At 36.3% G+C, this 24,648-nt stretch overlaps 1 pseudogene; it reads left to right on the forward strand.

Moving 5' to 3' along the window:
• The first annotated feature begins 5,039 nt into the window (after positions 1-5,039).
• On the forward strand, positions 5,040-7,920 carry LOC113181099 (COP9 signalosome complex subunit 8 pseudogene; annotated as a pseudogene).
• Positions 7,921-24,648: the final 16,728 nt, after the last annotated feature.

Raw genomic sequence — 24,648 nt, forward strand, 5'->3', positions numbered from 1 at the left:
TAATAAACAAAGACTGTATGGGGGCTGGGGATGTGGCTCAAGTGGTAGCGCGCCCGCCTGGCATGCGTGCGGCCAGGGTTCAAATGCGTGTGGCCTGGGTTCGATCCTCAGCACCACATACAAAGATGTGGGTCCGCCAAAAACTGAAAAATAAATACTAAAATTCTCTCTCTCTCTCTCTCTCTCTCTCTCTCTCTCTCTCTCTCTTAAAAAAAAAACACAAAGACTGTATGGTAGTTTAATCTTCCCATTTTTGAAATTTATTGAGTTTTTATGATGATCGTATAAGCAGATAAAGAGTAAATGAGCTCTTAGCAAACTAATATAAGAGAACTGCCTCAACTTGATAAAAAATATGTATTACAAATCTGCAGTTAGTATCATCTTTATTAGTGAGAAACTAGAAGATTTCCTTCTACAATGAGGAACAAGGGAAGAATTTCACCTCTCACACTTTTTCAATCTTGAACCAAGAGCATTAGATAATGCAATATAATAAGAAAGTTTATGGGCTGAATTGTTTCTCTTTAAAATTTTTATGTTGAAGCCCTAATTTCTAGTCCTTAAAAATATGACTGTATTTGAAGATAGTTCTTTCAAAGATGTAATAAAGTTAAAATAAGACCATAGGTGGGCCCTAATTCAATATAAATGGTGTACTTGTAAGAAGAGGATATCAGGAGGCATGAGAAGCACCATAGGTGCATGTGCACAGAGTCTACAGAATCAATAAGAGTACAGTCATCTATAAACCAAAAAGAGTGGTCTCAGAGGAAATCAACTCTGATGATAACTTCATGTTGGACTTTCAGCTTCCCAGGCTATAAGAAAATAAATTTATACTCTTAAGCTCTTAATTTTCTAGGAATATCATTTATATTCTTATGATATTCCTAGGAAAATCATGCAAATAGATATAGTTTGGGAAGGATAAAACAAAACTCTCCTTTTTGCATATAACTTGATTATATATAGAAACTCCAAGACATCATCATCAACAACAAGAAAAACCTTAGGTAACTAATAATTGGTTATGGATAGTTTTCCTGATGTAAGATTAAAATATAAAAATTAGTTTCTTTTCTGTATACCAGCAATGAACAAGTAGAATTGAAATTAAAAACACAATATTGGAAGTGATATTAGCATGATGATGAAATAAAAAGTTTCACTCCCAATTTCCTATGAGAACCACAATTTTAACAATAATATATGGACCAAAATTTGTTCATGAAAATTTCAAAATCAAGTTAGAAAGTTGCAGTAAACCCATAAAAGTCAAGAACAGTTACCATGGGTAAGAAGAGCAATTTCATTTTATCTGTATGAGATACTTCTCCAACATGGCTCAGTTCAGTCCCAGGAAAGCACTCTGGATTGTGACTTCTATCTTGGGGAAAGAGATGAGAGTGGATGTTCCATTCAAAGCTTGACTTTTCAGAAGGCTACATGAAGAAAGGACTCGTGTCTTGCTACATTTGTAGTGCTGATGAAATCAGAATCTTTTCATTTCCTATTTCTTGAGAGAAATTGAGCATACATTCAGTATTTTTTGCTTTCTGGAAGATGTTCTGAGGGACTGGGTGTTGGTCTCACATTCCTTCAGGAAGCAACATATTTGTCTAGTGATTGCTAAGATGAAGGTAGAATAGGGAATTTTTTTCTGTAACAGAACTAAAGAACTTATTATTTTAGACAAACAGCACAAGGAGAAAGTGATTATAAGGTTCTAAAAAGCCTTTCTGACAAAATGCATGCACAGGTCCAGAGAAGTCATATCCCCCCCCCCCAATTTGTCCTGATAATCTATAGCTCAGCTGATTAGTGAGAGCCTTCCTCTGAAAAAAATCAATCTGTAAAGACTGGGAGATTTGCATGTGTTTCAATACAAAATTATGAGACACACAAGGAGATAGAGAAACAGGACCCAATCATGGGAACAAAATAAATCTCCTGAAACTAGCATGAAAATATCAAGAGAGAGTTGAGAAATATAAAGAAGAGCCAGCCAAACAGAAATTTTGTAACTGAAGAATAAACTAACTGAACTGAGAAAAATAACTAGCAGAATTCAGCAGCAGACCTTATTGGGTAGAAAAAAAAATGTTAGCAAACTTTGAGAAAAGTCATTGGAAATTATGTAGTCATAGAACCAAAGGGGGGGGTGGAATGAAAAAGAGTAAAAACTTCCTAAAATACTTATGAAACTTCATTGATTAGAAGAATATGCGCATTTGAAGACTTCAAGAAGAAGAGCAGAAATAAGGAAAAATCAGTTTATTTAAACAAATAATGGCAGAAATCTTCTCAATTCTGGGGAGGAAAATGAACATTTAGATTCAAGAATTCCAGTGAACTCCAAATAGAATGATTCCAAAGTAATTTACATTGAGACACATATAATCAAATTTTCAAAAATAAAATAAAGAATAAAGAATTTAAAGCAATAATAGAAAATGAACTTAAAATCAGTGTTAACCTTCTCACTTTTCTCAACAAATGTTTATAGAGCCTTTCTATGGGCCAGGTTCTGTATTAAGCACCAGAATAGAGCAACATTGAATAAGTCAGATAAGAACAATATGCATGTCAATTTCAGAATAAATTAGAAGTACAAAACTGTTGAGAGCCATAGGCAAGGGGCCCCAGCAAACTTTCAGACTGCCAGCTGATGATTGGCTCACAACGGCCCCAGCAACTTCTAGCTGATTGGCTCCTCTTCGGTGATGCTCATTGGGCTGTTTCCCTGCCCTTTCAGACTACAGAGCTGCCCATTGGGGTACTTTTTTTGGCTCCGCCCATGCGACCCAGCCAATTGGCCTCAAGAGCAGGAGGAGTGGGAGAGGTTGAGAGGCTTGTGGGAAGCCGGTGGTGGCAGTTGGGCTCTGAAGGTTTTTCCTGAGAAGCAGTTTTATTTGGCGTGTGTGGTTCTAAAAATAAAGTTTGTTTCTTTTGACAAGTGGCTCCTGATTGTGCCCAGCCAGACTGTGGCATAAGACAAGTTTAAAAATCAATTCAGCACATATAAGGGCAGCTTCATAAGAATGTCAGTGTATTTCTTAGCAGAAATATTATGACCAAAAGGAAGAGGGTAATATATATAAAGTGTTGAAAAAAGAGATGTCAATTAAATAACAGTATATGTGGCCTGGCATGGTGATACATGCCTGTAATCCTAGAAACTCAGGAGGCTGAAGCTGGAGGATCATAAGTTTAAGACCAGCCTCAGCAACCTAGCAAGACCTTTTCTCAAAAAGTAAAAAGAACTGGACATGTGGCTCAGTGGTTAAGCGCTCCTGAGTTCAATCCCTAGTATCAAAGGTGGGCAGGGAGAATAGTATGTGTGGCAAAACTCTCATTCAAATGATGAAAGAGAAATAAAGTCTTTCCAAGATGAACAAAAGTTGAGTGTTCCTCACACCTAGACTTGCTGACAAGAAATTCTAAATCTTTCCTGTACTCCAATAATAAATCTGATGAGAAAAAAAATCAGGAAAACTATCCCATTCACAATAAATAAAAAATACTTGGCAATTAATCCAAGCAAGGAGGTAAAAGACTTCCACACTGAAAACTACAGAACACTGAAGAAATAAATTGAAGAAGTCCTTCGAAGATGGAAAGAACTCCTTGTTCTTGGACAGGCAGAATTAATATTGTCAAACTGGCCATCTGACCAAAAGTGTTATACAGATTCAATGCAATCCCTCTCAAAATATCAATGGCAATCTTCACAGAACTAGAAAAAACCACCCTCAATTCATTTGGAAGAATAAAAGGTGCGGAATACCAAAGGAATACTGAACATGGAGAGTGATGATGGAGGTATCACAATATTTGATCTTAAATTATACTACAGAGCTATAGCAAAAAAAAAAAAAAAGCATGTTAGTGACCTCAAAACATACTTGAAGACCAATGGGATAGAAGACACAGAAAAACCCACATAGTCAACTGATATTCAATAAAGATCCCCAAAACAGATTTTGGAAGAAAGATAACCTTTATACTAATGGTGTTGGTAAAACTAGATATTCATATGTAGGAAGATGAAACAAGATCCCTATCACCCTGCAAGAAATTCAACTCAAAGTGGATCCAAATCTAGAAATAAGACTAGGAAGGAAACCTGCAATTGGTAGAAGAAAATGTAGGCTTAATATTCCAACATTGGTGGAGGCACAGACTTCCTTAATAAGATGACTAAAGTTCAAGAAATAAAACCAAGAGTCCATAAGTCAGTAAATGGATGGCATCTAATTAAAAAGCTTGTACACAGCAAGGGAAATGATTAATATCTTGATTATCGAGCCTACAGAACAGGAGAAAATCTTTGCAGATACACCTAAGACAAGGGATTAATATCCAGAATATATGAACACAAAAACAACACCAAAAAAACAAACAAGCCCAAATAGTCTTTTAAATAAATGGTCAAAAGAATTAAACAGACATTTCTGAAAAGAAATATAAAAGACCAATAAATACATAGAAAAGTGTTTGTCATCTCTAGCAATCAGGGTATACAAATCCAAACTACATTGAAGCCAGATGTGGTGGTACACACCTGTAATCCCAGTGGCTCGGGAGGCTGAGGCAAGAGGATTCTGAGAATCCTAAAGCCAGCCTCAGCAATTTACAGAGGTCCTAAGAAATTTAGTGAGCCCCTGTCTCAAAATAAAAAATAAAATAAAAACAACAAAACAAAGTTTTATCTCACTCCAGTTAGAGTGGCAATCATCAAATATGCAAGTAATGATAAGTGCTGGTGAGACTGTGGGGGAAAAGTTACACTCATATATTGTGGATGGGACTGTAAAGCAGCATATGACCCAGCTATCCCATTCCTTAGTATATATCCAGAAGAATTAAAATCAGCATACTATAGTGATACAGGCACTTCAATGTTTATAGAAGCACATTCAAATTAGTCAAGTTGTAGAACTAGTCCAGGTGCCCTTCAACAGATGAATGATTAAAGAAAATATGGTATATATACATAATGGAGTTTTTCTCAGCCACCAAGAAGAAAAATAATCATGGCATTTTCTGTTAAATGGAAGAAACTGGAGAACATGATAGTAAGTAAAATAAGTCAGAAAAGTCAAAAGTCAAATGCTTTTACTCATATGTAGAAGCCACAGTAGTTTAAGGAAATAAAAATGAGAGAATCCCATGAAAATAGAAGGGAGATCAGTGGAGAAGAGAAAGGGAATTCAGAGGGAAGAAGGAGAGATGGGAAAAGGGAGGAACTTCAGAATGACAAAAGTATAGTATGCACACGTGCAAATCTACCACAGTAATTCCTGCCTTATTTATTTCTCTAAAGCACTAATTAAAAGGAAAATATAAATAAACTGAAGGACAACCAGTAGAGCATGTAGAGGAAGGGAAGGGGGGCGGAGGGAGAACAGAAGGGAAGAGAAAGTCCTGGGGATTGAAATGAAGAGAATTGCATGCCATCTTTGTAACTATGTCAAAATGAACCCCACTGTTATGTATAATTACAAGATACGAATGATAACATAAAATGTCTTTAATTAGACATGTAGTATAATTATCTTTAAAGTAAAATTTATCTTGAAAAAAAATTGTAAAGGGAGCCATTCAAGTTGAAATGAAAGGACAGTAAAGCAGCAATAAAAACATATGAAGGTATAGAGCTCACTAACAAAGGCAGATATGTAGATAATACATAATACATCATACAAAATACATAATACATAATACAAAAATAACTTCTTGTCTGGTAAAGATGTTAAAGTCTAAAAGTACAAAATAATCACAAGAATAACAATAAATTAATAAGCTGCAATATTTAAATACATATATTAGGACATCAGGAACATAAAATGTTTACATGGGGGAGAGATAAAAGTGCTGAGCATTCATATGCAACTGTTAGTAAGTTAGTAAGTTTGTAAGTGAGTTAGTAAGTTAGTTAATTAGTAAGTTAGTAAGTGTTAGTAGCTAAAAATAGATTATTATAATTATAGGCTGTTTCTTGTCACTTCCTTGATAACCACAAAGAAAATAGCTACAAAAGGCAAGGAAGATGAAAAAGGAAACAAAACAGATTGATTTTTAAAAATAACAAAACATAGAATCCAACAAAAGAGAGAAAAGGGACAAAATTTTATATGATAGACAAAAAAAATAACAATGGCTCTCTTTCCCCTCAATAATCATATTAAAGGTAAAACAACAACAACAAACAAAACTTAAACTCCCCAATGAAAAGAGATGGAGGGGCTTAAAGAAATTTAAAAACCAAGAAAACAAAACCCCAAACAACAGTATTGTCACCCTGCCTGCTGTCCACTAGACACTCACCTGAGCATGAGGACACATATAGGTTGAATAGGAAAGGTGTGAAAAAGATATTCCATGTAGCTTCATGTAAATTGTAGCCCAAGAAAACAGGAGTGCCATACTTAATATCAAACAAAATGAATCTGAAGTAAAAAAAACTGGTATATTCTGTGTGAGGATTAAAAAAAGTTTGATTCATCAGGAGGATAAAACTGTTATGAATATATGAGTACTCAACATCCCTGTACACAGATACGTGAGGCAAAAATTGACAAAAAGAAAGGAGGAAGAAAAAGACAACACCACAAAAAGAGTAAGGGACTTCAATGCCTCACTTTTAATAATGAATAGAAATCTAGACACAAGATCACTACTGAGGGCTGGGGTTGTGGTGGGTGGCACAGCGCTTGCCTAGCACATCTGAGGCACTGGGTTTGATCTGCAGCCCCACATAAAAAATAAATAAATAAAGTTTAAAAAAAACTAACTTCCTTAAAAGAAAAAAAAAATCACTAATGAAACTGAGGTTTAGAATAACACTGTAGACCAAATAGACCTACCACACATTTTCAAAACATTCCTCCCAATTAAAAAAAAAAAAAAAAAAAAAAAAAAAAAAACTATACCTTTTTCTAGAGCACGCAAAAAACATTTCCCAGGACACATTACTTGTTAGGTCACAAATAAGAAAATAAATTTCAGAAGATTAAACTAACACCATGTATATTTTCTGAACAAAATGGAATGGAAAAATTAGCAGCAAAAGAAAGAAAGGGAAAATTCATGAAAATTGAAAATGAAAATAATAAACTCTTGAGCAACAAATGCATGAGATAAAAATAAAAAGGGAAATTAGTATCTTGAAGAAAAGCAAAAACAAAAAAAATGCCAAAATTTATGGCATGCTGAAAAAATAAGCACTGAAAAGAAAGTTTATAGGTAAAATTTATAAAAATGTTTATAGGTTAAAGTTTACACTGCAGTAAGGTGTCTGGCAGTCTGCAAGTTGGCTGCAAGATCACCTGGGAAGATTCCAGGGGCAGTGATGGCAGAAGGAGCTCTCAGTTTCAAAAAGTTGATGAATCAGTGGGAGAACGAGGGGCTCGAGTCTCCTGGAGGAATTGCTACACCCCCAGTGTATGGTCAGCTTTTAGATTTGTATTTGCTCCACAATGACACGAATAATGCAAAATGTCTTTGGAAAAGGATACCACCTGCTATCAAATCTGCAAATTCTGAATTTTGTGGAATTTGGTCAGTAGGACACAGGATCTAGGAGAGAGATTTCTCTGGGACCTATATGACCTATGACCACCATTATCCACCGGTGGTCTCACATAGTCTCGCCAATCATGGAAGCACTTAGATATGCTACTAGGAGACATGTGCCTTCCTTGAGGATTTTTGAGGTTGTGAAAGTTACATTAGAAAAAGGATGACAAGCCAACTCTATCAGGAGAATGGTTTGCCCAGAAAGCCAGTTGCAGATTCCCTGGATGTTTCCTGCAACAGGTTTATTTGTTTATCAGAGCTGCCCCAGTTCCACCAATCCTCAACAAACAGCAGTTAGCCAGATAGACTGATTATGTGGCTTTCCTTGAAAATTGATGCACCATTCTGAGTTCAGCATCCACTTCAAATCTTATACACTGAAAAATATAGAAATGTAAAATGTTCATTTTACTGAATGGATTATAAGCACCTCAGCATCCTTACTATGTAATTATATATATATATATATATATATATATATATATATATATATATATATATATATATACACATATATATATATACACACACATATATATATATATACTTTATGCAAAATAGTTGTTAAAGGAATTCTCATTTTGTAATATTCAACAATTTGGTTGGAGCCTATTAGTATTATGCAGTTAGTTCATATTTCCTGGAGATTCATAATAACTCAAGCTCTTCTGCTTTGTATAGAAGAGTATGGAGCTTTCCCGGCACACAGCCCCATCTGCAAGACTGTTTGGATAGCCACAGTGATAAGTTTGGGCTGCAGCAGTACGATGCCCAGGGGCAGAACCTGAATTCCTGGGATTGTGATTCACCCTCTTTGGAGAAAATGTTTTCTTTTATCCCAACCTATGGAGAATCATTAACAGGTACAGAAACATAGCTAAGGAGCAAATAGATCTTTTTTCTGAGTAAGCCAGTTTGTTAGTGTTAGTTTTCTTCCAACAGTGTGAGTACCTTAAGTTTTGGCAGTGGAGGGCTTGATGTTAGAATTCGATGTTCCTAAGTATTAAGTTTGGACATCTTCTTTCAGAAGAAGGGGAAGATTAAGAGTACAGTGCCTTGTGTGGGGAAGGAAACAATTGTCATAAGTGTTCCAACTTTCCTCCATCCAATTTTTTGTTTATATTTATACCATGGTTCACGTCAGGCCTTTTGAAGACATGCTAAACAAGTCTTCATTCTTTATGTGACAACCCACAAATATTTGAAGTTGTTTATTGCATCCTTAGTTCATTTATTCTGCATTTGTTCAACAAATATTTAATTGAATTCTTCAACTGTTTCATCTGAGCTAGTTTCTAGAGTTTTCACTACTTTGGTCTTTCTGTGGATACTTTCTAGTCTGTCATTGCCTATCAAAATAAGGATTTCTTAATTCAATGGAAATGATATCCATAGTGATCTATGTAGCAAAAATTACATAATATATGTTTTCATTTATTTTATTGGGTATTTGAGTTTTTCTTAACAAACATGGAAATTGTAAATTGCAATTATATTTAATTGTGATAGGGACATCATGTTGTATTTAAAATGTGTTTTACAGCTGAAGAAATGAAAATGTAAGAAGTCAGAGTCAATAGGGAGAGTTTGATGAGGCCAGGGTTTTAACTTCCAGATGTTAAGTATACATTGTTTCTGTGAACCTTGTTTTTAATGGCCAATTGGTATAAACCCGAAAGTTCATTAGTGGGGTTGGTTGAATAAACATTGGTGTAGAGAGTGGAGTGCAGCTCTAAAGGGCTGATGCTGGGAACAGCAGACAATTCAATTGAGTGGGAGTCTCAATACTTGGTTATTTACCCAGCCTGGGGTGCTTAAAGGAAAGAAGCTCACTAAATAACACTCTCCTAAAAACAGAGAAGGTAATCATTACAGCAAATGGGTACAGATACAAACAGTAAGAAAAAGCAAATGAACAAACCACCCCAAACAGCCCACAACACTTTAAGGACTGATCCCATTGACACAGCTGCAGAAGAAATGGTGGAGAAAGAAACAGAAAGTTCTTAATTAAAATATCCAGTGAACTAAAAAAGATGTAGGGAACAAACTAATAAGAAAATATAGGAAGTGAATGATCATTTCAAAAAGAGGTAGAGATTTTGACAAAGAACCAAATAAAAATCCTGGAAATGGAAAACTCAGTAAACCAACTTAAAAATTTGGTTGAAATAATCATCATAAATTAAACCTACCCCAGCTTCAGCTGCTATTCCCAAGATGGCCTACCACTCTTCCCCCTGAACACCTGTTGGTTACTTTGAGATGGTCTGTTTTCTTATCTATTAGAAATAATATTTCTTTTATTTACTTTCTTCCATATCTAGGTCAATCATATTCAGGTTTTGAAGTGATTGGTAGTTTGTTTTTACCTGCTCATCTTTGAAGATTTATAGCCATACTTTGTCACCTAATTTTCTTTCTAATATTTTCTGTCCACAAGATTTGGTTTTTCACTTTCTAGTTGTTCCAGCTATTTTCATGTGGATAACTAAGCTGCCATTGCTACCACCATGTCCCCAAATTCTAAGAACATAACTTTTTATATGGGCTCCTCTTCTCTGATACTAGAATTTGTTTGCAGAAAGCAGTGTTATAGTCTTCCAAACTTTTGCTCCCCGGTTTCATATGTTTATGCTGTGTCACCTAAGCAAAGGGACAGTATACATGCAATTTAGATTATTAAATAGCTGATCCTAATATACAGCTATTGTCCTATATTGTCTGGGTGAGCCCAATTTAGTCGAATAAGCCCTTAAAAACAGAAAAGGAAGACAGAAGTCAGAGAGAATCAAAGCTTGTATGTCAATAATGTCACTTCTCTTATTCTGGACACTAATAATGGGTGTCTTCTCTCTTTTTCTTATTAATTCAACTACAGATTTCAGTTTTATTAATTTCTCAGAGAAATACCTTTTAGTTTCATTGATTTTTTTCCATGTTTTTCTATTCTGTAGGTCATCACTGTCAATCCTAATATTTATGATTTGTTTTTTCCTTACTTTGGGTTTAATTTATTCTTATTTATAGGGTACAAGCTTAGGTTCCATCCTGTGAAACTTTATTATGTAACTTTATAGCTCAGAAGATGAAATCACTGATTTGTGGTCTCTCTTTTCTAATATGCACTTTTAGGCCTATAAATCCTTACCAGCAAATTACAGCTGTTATTTTATCAGCTTCCCACAATTCTGATATGTTATGTATTCATTTTCGTTCAGTTCAAAATACTTTCTGATTTTCCTTTACCACTTCTTTTTTACCAACAGACTATTTAGATGTATGCTATTTAACAAGATATATTTTTAAGTTTTTGATGGAACTTTATTTTTTTATTTATTTTTATGTGGTGCTGAGAATGGAACCCAGTGCCTCACATGTGCTAGCAAGCAATCTACCACTGAGTCACAACCCCAGCCCATAGATGTAACCTATCTTGAATTGAAATGTTTGTAGGCCTTTAACTCACTTGAAGGTTATTGATATTGATTTAATCCCAATGGCGTCAGAGAACATACTCTTTATGATTTCTACCAATTTAAATTCAATAACTCTTCTTTTGTAATGAAAAATACAGTCTATCCTGATGAATGTATGATGTGTACCAGAAAGGAGTGTATATTCTATTGGTTGCAGTGCCCTATAAATATCAACTTTGTCAGATTGATTAATAGTGGTGTGAACTTATCAGCTCTCTATTTCAATCAATTATTAAGAGAAAGGTATTGAAATCTCACACTGTCCATGTATATCTATTTGTCCTTGAACTTCTCTCATATTCGCTTCATGCACTTTGAAAATTGGTTATAAAGTGTATTAACATTCAGATTGGTATGTCCTCTTTATCAATTGACCCTTTGTTATTATGAAACGATTGTCTTTATCAGATACTATTCTTTGGTCTGTAATCTACTACATCTGGTATTGATCAGCTTTCTTTTGACTGTTGTTAGAATTTTTTCATCGACTTACCTTTTAACCTTTTTACATCTTTATATTTCAAGTGGGTTCCTTGAAAAAGAGTTTCCCCTTTTTTATACAATACAAAAATCCCTGCCTTATAATTCAGATGTTTAACTTATTTACATTTAATGCAATCATTGATGTGGTTAGATTTAAGTCTATCATCTTGCAATTGGTTTTCTGTTTGTCCTTTTTTTCCTTGCATTCCTGTGGGTTGAGAATTTTTTATTATTTAATTTTTCTTCTTCATTCATTTATTGACTGTAACCCTTTATTTTATTACTTTAGTGTTCACTTTAAGTTGTACAGTATACACCGTAAACCTGCCAGATTTAATACTAGACCAAACCATGTGCATTATAATAACTTTATAGTAGTCTATATTATAGACTCCTCACAGTCTTTATGTTACTCTTGTCATATATTTTTCTTGTACATATATTATAAATTCCACAAACTGATTTAGTCATATTTGTTTAAACAGTCAATTATTTAAAACCTGTATAAATAATAAGGAAATTTTTATGTGTTTATCCATGTAATTTCTATTTACAGTAGGGCTTTTACTTTCTTCACCCTTTTTTTTAACCCATATATCTATCTGGAATCATTTTCCTTTTTCTAAAAATTTTCCTTTAATATTTTTTATACTGTAAAATTGCAGATAATGAATTATTTCCTGAGATACAGATTTGAAAAATGTTTCTTTCTTCTTTGCTTTTGAAAAATATTTTTACCCAATATAGAATTCTAGCTGGAGCTCTTTAAAGGTTGTTTGGTATTTACAAGACTATCCCACTGTATTCTCACATTTTTTCCTATGTGAAATCTACTATAATTCTTACCTGTTTTTCTCTATATGGAATATGTATTTTATTTCTTACTGCTTTTAAGATTTTATCTTTTCATTGGTAGTGGGCAATTTCATCATGTTCATATTTCTTATGCTTGTGATTTGAGTCAAATCTTAAATGTGAGAACTTCAGGTTTTAATCAGAAATGTAAAACAGATTTTTCAGCCTCAAGTTCTTAAATATTTTTTCCTGTACTCCCTGCTTCTTAAGGAACTCAAATTACACATATCTTATGACATTTAAAATTTGTTCTATGTATCACTAATATACTTCTTTTTTTTTGTTTGTTTTTCTCTTTGCATTTTATTTTGTATAGCTCCTATTGCTGCTTTTATGTTCACTAGTCTTTTCTTCTAAGGTATGTAATATGCTATTATTAATCTCATCCAATGTATTTTTTAGTTACAGAACCAGTAGTTTTATGAGTTTGATTTTGTTCCTTTAAAAATCTTTTTTTTCCTCCATAACATTTAGAAGATATGGAATTGGTACTCACTTTCATGTTAGTTAAGTTTCCATTGATTGAATATTCTTATTAAGGGTCATGTTGTCGTGCTTCTTTGCTTATCTTATAATGTCTTACTTGGTTGTGGATATTTTCATATTTCTAGAAATATTTTGAGCTTTTAACTAGGATGTATTTAAGTTGGGTTTTCCGTGACTGATTTGATAGGCGGGATCAAGGACAGTACTTACTCTAAGGCTAATAATTCTCTAAAGCAAGACCTACCTGTGTACTATACCCAATGCCCCGTTCATTGTGAGTTCTGGTGACAGCAGGTACTATGTCAGTCACTGTTTAAGACAAAGTATGGTTTCCAGTTATCCTTTTGAAATTTTTTTTACATGCACATGAACATACACATATTTGTCAAGAGTCTATTGATATTTGAAAGAGACTGTCTGCAGATGTCTGGATATCTCTCATTGTGCTACTTCCTTCTCTACCACTGTGTCCTGAAATTCTAGCCACCTGGACTATCTGAGCTATCAGTGCTATCTCTTCAACTCAATATAAACTCCTCAGACTCTGCCTGAGTTCTCTCTCCCTGAACCATAAACTGAAAATTCTTCCAACCCAAAAAGCTGGAGTTATCTTTAAAGCTCTCTTTGTTATTTCCCATGTCTTAGGGATCTCTTTGCTGCCTAAATCCTTAAAAACTTGTTTCAAATATTTTTTAAATTGTTTTTAGTTGTAGCTCGACACAATACCTTTATTTTATTTTTATGTGGTGCTGAGGATTGAACCCAGGGCCTCCCACATGCAAGGCAAGCGAGCACTCTACCACTGAGCTACAGCCCCAGCCTCTGTTTCCAATATTTTGTCTGGGATGTTTGGTTGTCTCAGGTGAGAGATCCTTGTTACTTTATCTTGACTGGAAGCTAGAGTTCGTGGGCTTTTAAATAGAAAAAGTTACTCTTTTCATTTTGTCAACTGGGGACTATCACATATATTGAATTGATCCTAAAAATATTTAAGATGATGATTTCAACATTGAGTAAAAACAGTTACATGAGATTATGGTCTACATCCAGGAGTGGTGGCTTTACCTTTAATCCCAGCCAGTTCATCGTAGATGTCCTTCACCTCTTTTGTTAGATTATTCCCAAGGGTTTTTGTTGTTGTTGTTTATAGCCATCTATCCTAGCTGGCAACCTAATGCTGGGTTCACAAAATCTGACTATTCTAATAACTCAAGAAAACGACAAAGAAAGCACACAACCACACAGAAATACCCTTTCAGTAATACGGAGATGGCTCAGCAACTTTAAGAGTCCTTGGCAAAAGAGAAAGCCACCGGAATTCTTTATTTTTATATAGGGAACACACAAGGGGAGTTTCCATGGAACATTCTATCCCAAAAAGGTCAAAGGAGTAGGATTACAAAGGAACAGGTGAGTGTAACTTACCGGTGACACCTACACCTGGAGCCACACCTTGCTATCCGGGCTAGGGTAATACCCAAGTTATTGCAATCTGGCAATATCATGCCAGACTGAAGGCAGAAATCAGTCAGTGCCCCGGGGCATCAGGATTGAAGGCATCTGCATCCATAGGCAGCTCCCAACAGTTGTTTGTTGGTTTGTTTGCTTTTTTGTTTTGAGACTACTGTGAAAGGGATGTTTTTCTAATTTCTTTTTCAGCCAATTCACCATTGGAGTACAGAAACACAACTGATTTATGGGTATTGACTTTGTATCTACTACTTTGCTGGATTCATTTATGAGTTCTAGAAGTTTTCCGGTGGAGGTTTCTGTTGTTGTTGTTGTTGTTGTTGTTGTTGTTGTTGTTGTTTTGGATTTTGTAAATATAGGATCATGTCATTGGCAAACAGAGATAGTTTGAGTTCTTCTTTTCCTATTTATATCCCTTTAATTCCCTTCTCTTGCCTGAGTGAGTGTTCTGGCTATAGTTTCAAGTATTGTGTTCAATAGGAGTGGTAAAGTGGACGTCCCTGTCTTGTTCCATTTAGAGGGAATGCTTTCAGTTTTTCTCCATTCAAAATAGTGTTCCCCTTGGGTTTGTCATTTATAGCCTTTACAATGTTGAGATAAGTTCCCTCTATCCCTAGTTTTTCCACTGTTTCAAACATGAATAGGTGTTATATTTTGTCAAATGCTTTTTCTGTGTCTACTGAGATAATCATGTGATTCTTGTCTTTAAGTCTGTTTATGTGATGAATTGTATTTATTAATTTTTGTATTTAGAAACAAACTTGTGTCCCTGGGATGAAACCCACTTGATTATGGTACACTTTCTTTTTAATGTGTTTTTGTATGTGATTTGCCAGTGGGTTTTTTTTATTTAACATAAGGATTTTCTTTTTCTTTTATTTATATACGACACTGGAAGGCATTATAATTCTTACTACACATATAGAGGACAGTTTTTCATATCTCTGGTTGTATACAAAGTATATTCACACAAATTTGTTTCCTCATACATGTACTTTGGATAATAATGATCATCACATTCCACCATCATTTATGACCCCATACCCCCTCCCTTCCCCTCCAAACCCCTCTGCCCTATCTAGAGTTCATCTATTCCTCCCATGCTCCCTATCCCTATCCCACTGTGAATCAGCCTCCTTATATCAAAGAAAACATTTGGCATTTTGTTTTTTGGGATTGGCTAACTTCACTTAGCATTATCTTCTCTAACTCCATCCATTTACCTGCAAATGCCATGATTTTATTCTGTTTTATTGCTGAGTAATATTCTATTGTGTATATATGCCACATTTTTTATCAATTCATCTATTTAAGAGCATCTAGGTTGGTTCCACAGTTTAGCTATTGTGAATTGTGCTACTATAAACATTGATGTGGCTGTGTCCCTATAGTATGCTGTTTTTAAGTCCTTTGGGTATAGTCCAAGGAGAGGGATATCTGGGTCAAATGGTGGTTCCATTCCCACTTTTCCAAAGAATCTCCATACTACTTTTGATATTGGCTGCACCAGTTTGCAGTCCCACCAGCAGTGTAAGAGTGTACCTTTTCCCCCACATCCTTGCCAACACTTAGTGTTGTTTGTCTTCATAATAGCTGCCATTCTGACTGGAGTGAGATGAAATCTTAGAGTGGTTTTGATGTGCATTTCTCTAATTGCTAGTGATGATGAACACTTTTTCATATATTTGTTGATTAATTGTATATCATATTCTGAGAACTGTCTGTTCAGGTCCTTGGCCCATTTATTGATTGGGTTATTTGGTTTTGGGTGCTTAGCTTTTTGAGTTCTTTATATACCCTAGAGATTAGTGCTCTATCTGATGTGTGAAGGGTAAAGATTTGCTCCCATTCTGTTGGCTCTTTATTCACCTCACTGATTGTTTCTTTTGCTGAGAAGAAACTTTTTAGTTTGAGTCCATCCCATTTATTGATTATTGATTTTAATTCTTGTGCCACAGGAGTCTTATTTAAAAAGTTGGGGCCTAATCCCACGTGATGGAGATTAAGACCTACTTTTTCTTCTATTAGACGCAGGGCCTCTAGTTTTATTCCTAGGTCCTTGATCCATTTTGAGTTAAGTTCTGTGCATGGTGAGAGATAGGGGTCTAATTTCATTTTGTTGCATATGGATTTCCAGTTTTCCCAGCACCATTTGATATTAGGAATTTTAGCATCTGTTTTCATCAAGGATAGAGAAGTTCCGTGGAGTAGACAAAGAGAAGGGAAGGGAAGGGAGGGGGTGTGGGAAAAGCAAAGACAGTGAAATGAATCTGACATAACTTTCCTTTGTACATATATGAATATACCACAATGAATCTCACCATCATGTACATCCACAAGAAATTAATTTAAAAAAAAATAACTATGGGGAAATGGCGGAAAGATCAGTAGAACAAAAGGAGCAGGAATGTGGGGGAAGGAGAAGGAGAGGCACTGGGGACTGATTTGAACAATCTATTTTCCATGCTTTTATAGTTATGTCATAATGGATCCTACTGTCATGTATAACTAAAAATAACCAATAAATAAAAATTAGAATAAAAAAGAAGATATACTAATGGCCAACAAGCATATGACAAAAGTGTTCAATTTCATTAATCATCAGAGATGGCAAGTCAAAGCCATAATGAGATATTATCTCACCCCAAATAGAATGGTTATTGTTTAAAAAAATTGCTGTGAGGACAAAGAGGAAAGGAAACTCATACATTGTTGGTGGCAATGTAAATTGGTACAGACATTATAGAAAACATTATGGAGTTCCTAAAATAATTACAAATAGGACTACCCAACAATCCCACAACATCTATCCAAAGGAAATGACATAAGTTTACTGAAGAGATACCTACACTACTGTGTTTATTGCAGACCATTCACGATAGCCATAATATAGAATATACCCAGTGACCACTCACGGACAAACAGATAAGAAAAATGTGATATATATATATATATGTATGTATGTGTGTATACAAAAAAATGAAGCATTATTCAGTCATAAAAAATGAAATTCTTTTAATTGTGGCAACGTGAATGGAACTGTATCAAGAAATTAATGAAGACAGGGAGGTGGGAAGGAAGGAAGGCAGGAAGGGAGGAGAGAAGAGAGGAAGATTAATCTTATATGCATTTTGCTACATGAAAGAAGTCACTCTTCCATTCTATTCTACATATTCTGTTGTACTTGTTGTGTCACATTCTAAAAAAGATGAACTGATAGAGGAATTCTACATACCAGAGGTCACTAGGATTGTGAAAGTGGTGGAAGGCTAAATAGATAAGTAATATTTCCACGAATCAACTATTCCATATGATACTGTATCGCTGGCTCCATGGCACTGTGCTTACAGCATCCATCAAAAACCATGGAATTTCATAACTTGACAGATGAAACTTAAGTATCCTAAATTTAAAAAATAATTTAAGGGGTTGGGTTCTCCAGGATGTAATGCAGTATGCCATCCAGTCATTCCCCTGACCTCCTCCCACCCCCAAATCCAACTTTACTTTATAAATGCATGAGAAGAACTACTAACCTAAGTAATTTTGCACATGAATGGAGAATACAAGAACAAAGACAAAGGGATCTGCAAGTATGTGTATGTGTGTGTTTGTGTGTGTGTGTGTGTGTGTGTGTGTGTGTGTGAGAGAGAGAGAGAGAGAGAGAGAGAGAGAGAATGGGAGGTTGCCTTAGTAAAATCTAATGATCCTGGGCTTATTCTTAGTCCTGACTCCCTGGTCCTTGAATAGTACCTGAAACCTCCATTTCTTCCCCTTTACTAGCTCCTGTACCACATGTAATATCAATTAAAATACATGGTGCCAACCAAACCCATGCTTACCTCCTTTCGTGAACCATGTCGCCTTATAATCTACTTTCTCTTTAAGTGTTGTGCTTTGGAGGAGCACAACTTAGAGGCTTAGATGATCCACTAAACGGCCATCGAACCTTCCACAAAACTCAAGAAACACCCCACACAACTCAACCAACTGGGGTTAACTGAAGAGAGCTACTTTTACTCAAGGATGTGGGCTTTTTATGACACAGTGACTTTACACAGAGTAAAATGCCTGAGGTTTGTGGTCCTCTGAATGGGGCTATCAGAACTTGGAGAACCAAGAACCAGACTTGAAAGCGCTGCACTCTCCTGTCTTCTCCAAGAGACCTACACTGGCTTTATTAGATTTTGATGAAGAGATATTCCCAGCACATAAAAAGCACTCAATTTATGTTAACTCTGCTCATTATTATTCATACAATAAATATTTGTTGAGTGCTCACCAGCAACAAGTCATTGGGCTAGAAAAGTTCTTTACACAATGGAATGTGTAGAATGAGGTAGTAAATAATGCACTTCCTGAAAACTAGTTAGGAAATAAACTGGCTTACATATGTGGTGTAAATACTTTGAACCCAATATTTAAGAAATTTATAAATGCATGAAACATTACTTTTATTATTAAAACATGTGATATGTGATAACTTATGGAGTCAGTCAGTAGAAACAAACTCAAGGTAAGGTATTTTAGTCTAAAACTTCCAAATGTTAAACAAAGGTATGTATCCCTTTGGGAGAAAATAGCAACATGAAATATTAAAATAAATCAGAAATTTTTCCTAATAAATTAGAGCATGCAGACACCAAAATTACCACAAGGTGGCAGCACATCTCCATGATAGCACCCCTAATACTTAGAATAAATCCGTGTCTTTTTTAAATTTTTTATTTTTAGTTGTAGATGGACACAGTATCTTCATTTTTATTTGTTTATTTTTATGTGGTGCTGAGGATCAAACCCAGGGCCTCACACATGAGAGGCAAGCATTCTACCACTGAGCTACAACCCTAGCCCCAATGAGTCTTTTATTAACTATTTTTTAATAGACCTTCACTTTATTTATTTATATGTGATGCTGAGATCGAACCCAGTGCCTCACACATGCCAGGCAAGGGAAGTACCACTGAGCCACAGCCCCATTCCCATCCATGCTTATTTCTAACCACGCCTAGTAATTTTCTTAAAACTATGGATCGCCTGTAATAATAGCTAACTTTTGCCAAGTTTTTCCCAACCTTATGGAATTCTGCTATCGCACTCTTATAATAATCCTATGAGGAAGAAACAGTTATTCAAACTAGCAGATTGAGTTTTAAAGAAGGCAAGTAGCCTACTTAATGTCATAAAATTAATAGTGAAAAAGACCAAACCTGTCCAGTGCCTCCACCCATGTCACTACAACACTTCTTATCCAGAGGGAATCTTGTTCTGTCCAGAACTTACTGCACCAACAAAAACATTCTCTATCTCCTCTGTCCAATAAAGTACCTCCCAGTCACATGTGATTACTGAACATTTGAAATATGACTTCTGTGACAGATGAACTAGATTTTTCTTTTTATTTTATATAACTAATATAAATAATCACACGTGGCTAGTGGCTACTACCTTGGGCAGCATAGGTCTTGGTCCGTAGATATCTATGTCATGTAGTTATCACAGAACATATCAACATAGTATAATGAAATGAGAACAGACATGGAGTCAGGCAGTTCAGTCTGTAAATTCCTACCCAGGCCACTGAACCAGCTGTGTGAACTAGAGTCACATTTTTTTTTCTTTAACACTCTCTAAGACTCAATTGCCTTATCTAGAAAAATGAGGTTAATTATGATGACACCACATAGTGGTAATGTTTTATGAGACATATACATTTAAGTGCTAATAATCACTAAGCATGTTGTATTTGACTCTTAAAAGTTTTAAATGGTTGGGAAGAAAATTGCATTATTTCCATGTAGCATTTCTTCCAAAATGTAACAATCCAAATAAGAAAATTCTTCTCTCTTTCTCCCAAGCTGATATTAATTTGGTTTCTTTCATTATATTCTCCTTGTAGCATCATTGTTGGGATTAAAATGAAAACAACAAGAATAAAATACCCCACAGTTATCTCAGTGACCAGAGTGGTTTAAAAAAAAAAAAAATATATATATATATATATATATATATATATATATATATATATATATATATATATTATCCTCCTTACTTCCCTCAGCTAGGACTCAGAATAATGTGTCTTTTTTTTTTAAGGCCACAAATGGAGGGGTACTCTAGGGGTAATGATTTCTTTGAGGTCAAAGTATACCAAATTCTCAGTTTGCTCAAGCATGTTCAGAAAATAAGTGCTATGCTATGATTTGATAAGTAAAAATGTGATAGAGTGGTTGAAAAACAGTATGATTGGGTGAAAAGCCATGGATTATAAAGTGAAGAAGAAAGGCTCTGGTTTTGTTCTGATCCTGGCCTATTCTGTAAGGAGTCACTTTCTTGCTCTGCCTCAGGTAGAAAAATGGTCAGAATCACCTCAACTGTCACTCGGAATTGTTGGAATTAAAAGCCTTAATTATGTGAGTTCTCTATTAGTACGACTTACCTTCTCCTATAAATGGTCTCCTTTGGTCACTTACCACCACACTTTAGATTATGTAAGTCATTTTTAAACTTTCATGAACTGTAAAACAGGAAGTGGTCATGGTCATGAAAAGTAGAAACCTCGTGTTTTACACTGATCTGGAAAGGGGTTTTCAACCAATGGACGTGTCCAAACCACCCTCAACCCGGGTACCCTTGACCAACAATCACTGACTCTCTTTTTCAAAGAAGGATGCTGAATCGGATCCACTGTTGAAAAAAGTAGTAGGTTCAGCTTTTCCTGAGGGTGATAGGATTGGTGCTTCAGGAGAACTTGCCTGAACAAAAGGGTCATGAGATGCTGGATTCCAGGTGACTGGGGACTGGCTCGGGCAGGGTGAGATGCAGAGCTGGCCTGCAGTGCCACCCCTTCCAGTCCCCTCTTCCCAATGCCCCATAGAGAAGTCCAGGGGTCCACAGCCCTTCCCAGCTGCTGTTCTCCTCAGCAGCCACCAGGCGGACACCTCGTCTAATGCTGTGGGCTCCGAGGGCTGGGGACTGCCAGAGTCCAGGGCTCCAGAGGGAGGGCCTCTGCCCAGGCTGCACGTGAGGAAACACACTCCTAACAGGGCTGAGATTAAGCCCCAGACTTAATCGCTTGCTCAGAAGACACACTTGGAAACAAAAGTCACAGCAGACCCCTCTCCTGCCCACACCCTGGTCACTCCTGTGCCCTAAAAGATCCTTCATTTGCAAGGGCCTCGGGCTCCCAGGTGTTCCACTCGCAGAGGCCCCTTAGCCTCCTTCCTGCCCTGAACGGCCCGGCATTCTGGAAATCAAGTCTCAGAGTTCATGTAGCCAGTTAGAGCCTCAGCCTTGGGCCTGAGAGAGGAGTGAACTTTCGCCAAACCGGATGGATCAGAAAAGAAACCGGTTTGAAGTTGTAAGATGTGGCTGACGATTGGAGACCACAGGGACAGGGTAACCTGGGCAGAGGCTTCTCAGGATGGCAGGGAAAGTGGAAAACATGGCTTTCCGCAGGGAAGAAGCTTTTCGTTTTGCTCTTGTGTCAGTGATCCAAATTTGCAAAAGGCTGTCTGTAAAATAACTGCGGATGTTTCACCCCTCCCCTCGGGTCTTCTACCCATCGGAAGGTCGCACGCGGCCCCTCCCAGATTCCCCTCAGTGACTCCTTCCTCAAACTGTTGCTACTACTGAGCCATCTGTCACCCTCCCAGCGTCTGCAGCCCTCTCTGGAAAGCTGAGCTCCCAGCAAGCTGAGGCCCAGGCACAGGGAGGATGCTGCAGTCACAGCAGGACCTCTGCTAACCGGGGAGGGATCAGAGAAGGAAAGGGGCTCCTTTTGAAATTCACAGAAGTAAAGAAGACTCTATAGGGTTGAGGTGCTAAGCAATTCAGTGAGACCCTGTCTCTAAATAAAATACAAAATAGGGCTGGAGATGTGGCTCAGTGTGGGAGTGCCTCTGAGTTCAATCCTTGGTAAGAAGAAGGAGGAGGGGGGTGAGAGGGGGTGATGGAGTGAGAAGGCGGGGAAGGAGGGGGAAAAGGAGGGGGAAAAGGAGGGGGAAGAAGGAGGAAGAAGAGGAGGAGGAATAGGAGGAGAAGTAGAAGGAGAAGAAGACTCCTCTAGACATGTGTTTATAATTCAAATGAACAAGAATGTATGGGAGAGATTCTGTGAATAGGACCTTCTTTTCAGAGGTTAGCCCTTGCCACCCACAATCATACATTATACCCTTAATGAAGGAGTTAGAAAAGACTATACAATCTGTAATACTTTACCAATCAATTAATACACACTGGAGATCATTGAGTAAAACTTGTTTAATTTTATATATGAATAAATGAAAATTCAAAGTTGGAAGTTAAAAAGTTTCTTAATAAATATACGGCTGGCCCTTCATATACATGGGTTCTGCATGGGTGGATTTAACCAACCACAGTTTGAAAATATTCAGAAAAAAATAAGGTGCATTTTCCTGAACATATACAAACTTGTTTTCCTTGTCATTATTCACTACTCATAGCAATTACTTTGTATTAAGTATCATAAGTAATATAGAGATCATTAAAAGTACATAGGAGAATTTGCACAAGTTATAAGCGAGTACTACACAGTTATATATAAGGAATTTGAGCATCCACAATTTTGGTAGCCTCAAACAAGTACTGGAACCAAAGTTCTGTAAATACCAAGGGACAGCTGTGTATCTGTATACACACACACACACACACACACACACACACACACCATGGAGTATGCAGTGGTGATAATAATATGTTTTTCAGGCATGAGTGTCTCCTGAGATGGAGATTTGGGTGGGACTAAGGGAAGGCCACCCGTTGTCCTCAATGGGGATCTGGACTGCAGTTGAAAACTTGATGGATGTAGTTGGAAACAAAAGTTAAGACAGAAAGTGATAAATAACAAAGAGGTAGTAAGAATTGCTGAAGATTTAAAGGAAAAGCCAAACCCCATCTGGCTGATTTCAAGAAATTAAGCACAATTAAGGTAGGCTCATGGAGGGGAGAAGCAAAGGGATTACAAAATCCAGCAACAGAGTCTACATTAATGGGGGTGGGAAGAGATGTGGACCAGATTGTCAAGTATATAATGTATATTATCAGGAAATATTGGGGTAAATGATTGGAATGGCACATTAAGACTTCTGTGGAGGTTTTATATGTCAGAATATTCTCAATATTACTACTTAATTTAATAAGAAATTGGGAGCCCTAGTAATTCCTTTAAAAAGAAGTGTTATAATAAGATATTGTCAAGCAATAAGCAACGGGCAAACTAAATGAAGGGACATGGTTATTTTGTGTCTAAATTCCTCAAATCAAATCAAATGAAAGAATTACAATCTCAGCTGTCTGGGTCTATCCCTCACTCACCCTATGATAACAACTCCCAATCCTAGATTGCTCCGTGGGGAGAACACCTGGGTCCTGTGCCCATCTCAGCCTCAAATTTACACCAATGTCTCAGATTAACAGGAACATCCCTGATTTTGTATCATCGAAAATTTCCTCATAAGTACATCAAGGCTGAATTTTTTTAAATGTAGTTGTACAATTCATGTTTGTTTTCTTTATAAAAAGAATGGGGGATGAGGAGGTGAGAAGTAAGGGCTATGGACAAGGTATATCTGGCAAAATTTTGAAAGTATAACAAGATATCCAGGACCCAGAAATAAATAAGTAAAAAGCAGAGTAATTCTAGTGAACTTTGAAAGTAACATGGGAGTTTGGAAGCAAATAATCAGACGAAGTCTAAAACCAACTATCAAACTTGCAACTATTTTATCTGCACAATATCAAGCATTCTGCCTCTATGTATATCATTAGGCAAATAACTGATTTTTTTTAAAGTCCAACTATATCCAGTAGAATAAAGATAAATAAATTACCTACAAACTTGCATGATGCTCTGTTTGCTTGTGGAATTTTTGCCATAATGATAAAACTAATTTCTATGCTAATATCCTTCTATGCTAATATTTAGGCTAGCTCAATATAAGAATGCCCTCTCTCAGTTTTCAGAGCCCTGGAAATCTGAAATTGTCCCCTAATAAAACTGTGACCTAGGCAAGCAATTCTGTTGATACTCCATATCCTTTTTACCCTAAGTCACTGCCTGTCTCTCTTACAATCTCCTGTTTTCCTGTTCCGGTTCTCTTTCAGGCATATGTGAAAGGCTAGACACTGCCCTCCCCAATCCTGGTCCACACTGGAAGAAAATGAATACAAGAGGGCAGAACTATTCCCCCTGAGGCTCCACATGGCTGATTTCCATAGGAAACAATCAACTTGACTCTGGTGCGATTGTTCCCTTACGGAGGCTGGATGA

Source organism: Urocitellus parryii, chromosome 5, assembly GCF_045843805.1.
Source record: "Urocitellus parryii isolate mUroPar1 chromosome 5, mUroPar1.hap1, whole genome shotgun sequence".
In the NCBI taxonomy this organism is placed as follows: Eukaryota; Metazoa; Chordata; class Mammalia; order Rodentia; family Sciuridae; genus Urocitellus; species Urocitellus parryii.